Source organism: Perca fluviatilis, chromosome 10, assembly GCF_010015445.1.
Source record: "Perca fluviatilis chromosome 10, GENO_Pfluv_1.0, whole genome shotgun sequence".
NCBI lineage: Eukaryota > Metazoa > Chordata > Actinopteri > Perciformes > Percidae > Perca > Perca fluviatilis.
The window spans coordinates 24,859,839-24,867,088 of NC_053121.1; the positions used below are offsets into that span (position 1 = coordinate 24,859,839).

Below are 7,250 nucleotides of genomic sequence, written 5' to 3' on the forward strand. Positions count from 1 at the left end.
AACGTCAATGGAGCAAATGAATGGGGAAAATCACTTCTGGGACCAGAGCCGTTCAAAAAGTGCCCGGTCACTGTTGAGCACTTAACTACCAACAGTGCGACCTTTCCTGACCTCATGACACTTGACACGCTAGTTTATTTTCTTTAATAATGATGCTAAGTAGCAATGGACAATACTTATTTGAAAGCGAGATACGCCGAAGAGCAGAGAGTGTCGAAGCCGAGACGGTTCAACCTAGCTAGCTATAGTTACAGAGAATCTTCGGTCAAAGTAGTCTGCACATATTGATAGGAAAAATAGATGTCGCTGTTGCCCGCGGTTAGCTAAGTTAGCTAACGTTACTTGTCTGGATGTCTTCCAGCACTGTGACAAAACTATGAAATGTTATAAACTGATAATTCATCAGTTGAAAGTAAAACAAGTGACTCAAATATGCTCCCGAAGATCCAGTTTTGACATTGTCCTTAGGAAAATTGATGTTTGGCTAAATTAATGTTTGTATGTAGCTAGCCTAGTGAACCTGTTATACCTGTATAAGGTGGCTATAGTGCACCTGGATAATCACACACCTGTTCTGTCCATGGTTAAGAAAGTATTTAGGCTAATTGATACATTTAAAATATAGTTTATACAATAAAAATGCTAAATTGTTTTCTTTTCAAAAGCTTTTAAATCTTCAGTTTGTCTCCTCCTTGACATAGGCTAAATACAGTTTGTTTTATCAATATTTACATTTACAGACACCTTTGTTGAATATAAAGACACATCTCCTTCATTTAAAGTAATCTGGTCAATATTTGGCACTTTAAAAATAATCAAGGTGCATCCCACAGATTAATAAGTAGGCTTTTTGTAATGGGCAGCTGAGGTGACAGGCTCTTCTTGACCACAACCATGAGGGTTAGTGTGTGCTATGTTGGCTGCATATCTTTCGATTAAAGAGAGTTACCTTTAAAATCAAAATGTGATAGAAAGTGTGATAATTGAAGCAGGAAACAAATTAATTGTGAGATTTCTATATTCATTTTAGATTGTGATTATTGATGATTAATATAATTAATATGTTTTACCAATTGTAAAGGATTATTATAATCATTTAACTCTAATATTCCAGTGACACACTTTGCCTCCATTAACGTCTAATAACATTGAGTTTTCCGTGTTTAGCTACAGTAGCTTGTCTATTTCTATATCCAAAAACTCCTAAACTAATTTCTAGAAATGTGCCAGTATATCAACAAATAGTATTTGCCAATAGCTCATTTGGTATTTTTGTCACCTTTTCCTGTTTTGTGTCAGGTTTTCTTTCATTTTCTTCAAATTATTTTGGACAATGTTTTGCTTAGTTTTATGTTGACAAATTACTTGTGTCTAACTGCATTTTTTATTGATACATGTACAAACAACAGACATCAGTATTGCTCTGGGCAGCATCTCTGATCTTAAATGTCATTAGTTGTCTCCTCTGCCAAGGCCTTTGGTTAGTTAGCCTATTGTCTTTATCTGAAAACAGTTTTTTTTATGAAGGTTGGTGGGCACTGTAGGCCTTGGGCCATGAAACAATTGATCAGACTTTGGTGGTATGAACATAACATAGATAACAACATAACAGAGTCTGAATGCTAGGAGTATGGGCACAGAATCTTAAAGTCTATATCCTTAATATTTGATATAGTGATATAAATGATGGATCTGGGCGTATCACCAGCACCAAGTTGGAGAAATGTGAGGTTTTGCGCCATGCCACATAATTATCTTTATCTTAACTAGTTTGGCTACTGGATGGTTGATCTTATTTTAAATTCACCAACTGCAAAAATATCAAAGATACTTCAAATGTTATGGATCTCATTCATTGTTAATGTTAACAATTGAAACACCAGTCACATAGAGAGAACAAACAGCAGCAAAAGTAGGCAAATTTCCTTTTAACTCTTGTGCAATTCTGATGTATACAATAACCTTACATCTGAGAAGCAGGTACTAGCGAAAGCATTTTTACTTGAACAGTTACTCCGTAAGTGTTTAAAATAATTTTTTTTCATAGCCATTTTATTAATGCTTCTTTGCCCTGATTCATTCTTATTTGTCAGCTATTATTATGTTTTTTGCATTCAAATGCTTTCAACATGTTTTTGTAAGTGTGAAGCACTTTGTAACCCTGGTTTTGAACAGTACTATATAAATACATTTGTACGTGCTTACTAAGTTCTGAGAGGTTTTTGATAATTAATTTCCTGCCAATCATTAGGAGTAGGCAGAAAATAACTTTCTGGTTCCACTGGGGCTCGAACCCAGGACCTTCTGCGTGTAAAGCAGACGTGATAACCGCTACACTATGGAACCAGCTGCTCTTGTCCTTTGGCAGAACATCTATTGTCTTTGTGAATGATAACAACGATACTCTAACATTGATTGTTTCTTCATGTAATGTAATGCTTTAGCTCTCTGCTTCGTAGCTGCGGTTTAGCGAAACAAAATATCGGCCAGCTTCAGTCTCCACAGTGTCACCTCCCTTGTATAGGCCTACTAACCTAGCGTTACGTCTTCTCTGCTGGTGTTTTGGTTCAGTTGCGAGTGGAGCCCTCTTGGGACGTTTTGCTTTTGTGGCCGATCACACGGTACGGTAGCTAACATCCAGCAACCGAGCTGCCAGCTATGAAGGTTATGAAGTCGCCTACATTTGTCCGTGTCTACTCTCCAGCCTGCCGTATGCATGCACTGGAGCTGACATATTGAGGCGTAAGGATTTGCGTGTGTATTTCAAAAAGCTGACTTGGCTTAGCCACCCTGTTGTGTTATGGCAAGAGAAGTGTGCAATTTCAAACTTAGGGTAACATGTCGTTTCCCATGAATCAGGGCACTGTCTTATGCATCTTACCAGCTTTGGTTACCTTCATTAAATATGACAGTTTTGTCAAAATGACAGAGCTGTTATGAAGCTGTGCCCACACGTTTAATCTTGAGGGTAAAACATTAACGTGCATGACACTTTACCATATTAAAAAAAAAAATCCCATATAGGCCTACATTTTACTACACTGAGACCATGTATAATGGGAATTTCACACTCCTCAAACTCCTGCTCTGATGTTCAGGCTGTGTGGCAAAGTATCTCTAAATGTCCATCTCTCCTTAGTTTACTGGTGTGGGGTCTGAAATCAGTAATGACCTATTCTGTCCTACAATGTTTACACCAAAGAGTATCCTCTCCTTCCTCTCTTAGAATTGTCTGCCTGTAGCATCATCCTTTAATTTGTAGCCACTCCAGCTCCATAGATGCCAGTGAGGGAAGTAAGACTGCGTTGGTAAGATGTGGGGGTGACAGGCAGATGCATCTGGGGTACAATAGCACACCTTGAGAGGCCAGGATCAAATTTGAATGACATGCTAGATCTACTCCACAAGCTCTGAATTTGACTGTCATACAATATGTGCATGTTAAACTAGAAAGCATTAATGATTACTTACTTGTGTCCAATATCATATTTGGAATGCAAAATAAACATTTCAAATCCAAAATGAATATTGAAGCAAACAGGAAGTATCCATGTCGGGCTACATCTAACTAGTACTTTCCTTGGTTGATCAGTTAATAATCTGGTCTACCAAATGTCAGAAAAAAGTGCAAATATGCCCATTACAATGTTCCTAAAGTCCAATGTGATGTTTTCGAATAGCTTGTTTTGTCCGATCAACAGACCAAACCTAAAAATATTCTATTTACATTAATATAAAAAGAAGCAAATACTCACATTGGAGAAGCCGGCATTTTAGCTTGATAAATGACTCAAAGCATTAATCGATTATAAAAAGTATTGCTGTATAATTTTCTGTCAATTAACTAATCGCTGAATTGACTTATTGTTTAATCTCTAAATCCATGTTCATAGTCTTTTAAACAAAACTTAGGTTTGTTTCCAGAAACAGCAGCCTTGCTGAAGCAGTTTAAATATGTCTTCATGATTTCATGTTTGGAATTTTAATGAAATCAGTGTCCACTTGGTGTGTCGTAGTGAACTGATGTGTGGATTCAAATCTGTTGCTAAGGTCTTGTTTTAAGTTATTTATTTATTTACAACATATGTTCTAGTGAATCTCAATAGATGCTTGTTCTGCCCCCCATCAGAACTCAACTGAAAAAGAATGGCCTTGAAGGTGTGCTGTGGAGCTTAGATTCTGTAGATTCAGTGTTCCTCAACAAAAACACATTGTGTGTATCCTTAAGGTCTAACAAGCATGGTGAATATGTTTCTTTCCTCATAAAACATTTGCAACTTTGAATTTTTGTATGTATATATTAAATTATTTAGGATCCATCAATATTTGCTTGCAGTCTTCTTGTTGTTGCTTTTGTCAGCTCATTGCTAAGTTTGTTGGCGTGTTACCTTGACCAATAGTCAATCAGTGGAATAGTGGAAACCAACTATGTTAAAGGTTCCCCACGGAGTTTCTGACCTCTAGTCGCACCATGGAGCTGTGTGAGTGGGTCCAACATTGCTGCCAATGGTTTCATACTATCTCACTTATCTGCAAGTCAGTACAACAAGAAACACAGCATGCTCCAGCTAAGACAGGCAAGAAGAAGACTGTTGGCAAGAGGAACAATGCAGGATTTAAAATTCTTCAAAAATCTTCCTCATGCACAATACAAAAAAAAACATTTTTTACACTTGTAAAAAAATGATTGCTGCATATTGACACTAATGGTAGAAAACTCCACAGTGTACCTTTTAATACCCCATTTAGACCGATGAAGTGTTGTGATTCAAACCCGAAAGAGGGGTCAATCTGTATGGGTCAACCCACATCAGCCTCCTTCTGACCAGAGATGGATGCAGGCTGCCCGGCTTTGATGAACTCGCGTTGCTACAAGAGCAGAAATTAATTTAGCGATACCAACATTTAAAGGTAATTTAACTGACTCGCCAAAAAAAGAGAGAGAGAGCAAAAAAGAAATAGAAAGCGTACATATTTTGGCCATCAACAGAGAGCGAGCGTGTGCATGGACAGACAGAAAGGTCAAACCTAAACATAACTTTTATCTGGGATTTTTTTTGGGTAAACAGTTCTATGTGCCAGTTTTCAAATACCCACTTCTAAAACTTTTGAATACAGTTTCAGTTGTGCTGCTGAAAAAGTTTAAAAATTACATTTGGACAACTCAGCTGCAGTGTCCCAGTTACTCAGGATAATCCACAGACCTCACTGTCTACAAATTCCACAGGCTCTGTTTTATCAGTAGAAAGTACAGCATTCCAATGAAACTTGCTCACAGTGAGGTCCGTAGATTAATGACACATTTCCATAAATGAAATCCACCTCATATTATTGGGATGAAAGTTAAAATCTCAGAAACAGATATCTCAAAACCAGGGCACATAAAATCAAAACTAACTATGGGGTAAACGTATAATGGCTATGCTTTTTGTATTTTGGGTGAAATGACCATATAAGTTTAGCAACTGTGACGGTGTGCCGTCGCTGAATCCAGCCTTGCACTCTCCTCAATGGGGGATGATCACCACTTCAGTGAAAGCGATGCCCGTTTATGGCAGAGGAAGCTGTCCTAAATGATGTACTGTATCTGTGGCTGTTGTCGGCCGATGCCTTTAGTTCAACAAAGCCGATTAGCTTCAAAATGCTAGTGAGACCCCCCTGTCATAAAGGTGTTGCACTGAGAAATGGCCTACCTGAGCTCAGACCATTGCCTGCCTTCTTGGTGTTTTCTCACATCTCACCATTTAAGTCTTGACCCGGGCCTTTACCTCGCAAACAGCAGCCCTGATCTGTTCACTGACTTAAGCCACTTTTACAATCCTCTAATAGGTTGCCAGGATGTCCTGACCTCATGTGTCTCCGCCCAGGTATCTCTATAAGAGGTCTGCATGTAATCGTGGCAAAAGTATTAAACAAAGATAAGATATACATCTAAGAAAACTTGATTCTGACAGCTTTGTGTGCATAAATGTCACAGAGGATTATTAGACTTGTTTGTGCTCCAGTATTTTGCCCAACTTCTATATTTGTACTTTTGGAACATCTAGTTTGTCTCATTTAGTTCATGTTGCCAAGAGAACAAGGGACACTGTAGCCGTTTCTCATCTGTTTACCATACACAAACTCACTCCAAACACCTTTACAATCTGTGATTCACTATAAAACAACAATACAACATAGACTGATTCTGAGACAATTGCCCCCTGGGCACAAACACCTAACCCCCCCCCCCCCTCATAAGTAGCAGCAGACCCCCACACTGCCTGTGCTCATTTTGTGTCTTTTTCAGCAACATTTTGTGTTTGCAACTCTCAACTGCTGCTGCTGGTAGAAAACTGCACCTGAACTTCAGAATTTTATTCACACAGGAAATGAAGAGAGGCTGTCTAACACCTGTCCAGCTTCCTGTCACAGCAAATCCACATTGACAGCCCTCTCCAAAAAAATTATACAAAATACTACACAACACCAAAATAGGAACCCCAAGGAAATAGGAAGCCCAATCAAATCAAGGTTTTTGGAGGCCGATTTTCTATATATTTTTTATATTTATAATTGTGACCATGAAATGAAGTGGCACATTTCACAGTTGAGAAATAAACTTGTCACTATGGCAATTCTGTACATCAGTTTTATTTATTGTAATATATATATATATATATATATATATGTGTATGTGTATGTGTGTATATACATACATTCAGATATTGATATCACATTACTGACCAGTTATAATGTACATACTCTATACTCATACTCTACTTTTGCCTATGTCTGATGGTATGGATAGATACTCAATATCGAAAGACATGGAGCAGTATCTGCAGCAAACACACACACACACACACACACACACACACATACACACACACACACACACACACACACAGACATTGAGACATCACTAATTTGCTCATTGACTTTCCAACAATAAATGTTGGTAACAGTCACTTCAGACTGATGCTCTGTCTTTGTTGGCCCCCTAAATATGTGCCAAACAGGCCCAGTTATCCAGCCATGGTGATAAAATAGGAACCGTTTGATGTAACTGTTGCTTAAGTTGGGCTTTAATAAAATGGGTGTTCCTGCCAATTGTTGGCCACTTTGATTTTAAACACTTATATTATCTTTTTCAACAAATGCAATTAAATCAGAGTCGGTGTGCTATTATAAACTGGACTGTAGGCTACAGGATTGTGTGGAAGTCTAAATGGCAAAAAAGAAAGTGCTTTGTTGAATTATCATTTTCA

General features: G+C 38.0%; 1 non-coding gene across 1 annotated transcript; it reads right to left on the reverse strand.

Annotated features, from left to right (window-relative positions):
- Window positions 1-2,273: 2,273 nt before the first annotated feature.
- trnav-uac lies at window positions 2,274-2,346 on the reverse strand. The gene has a single exon. It is a non-coding gene; the product is annotated as a tRNA-Val (tRNA).
- Between the last annotated feature and the right edge of the window lie 4,904 nt (window positions 2,347-7,250).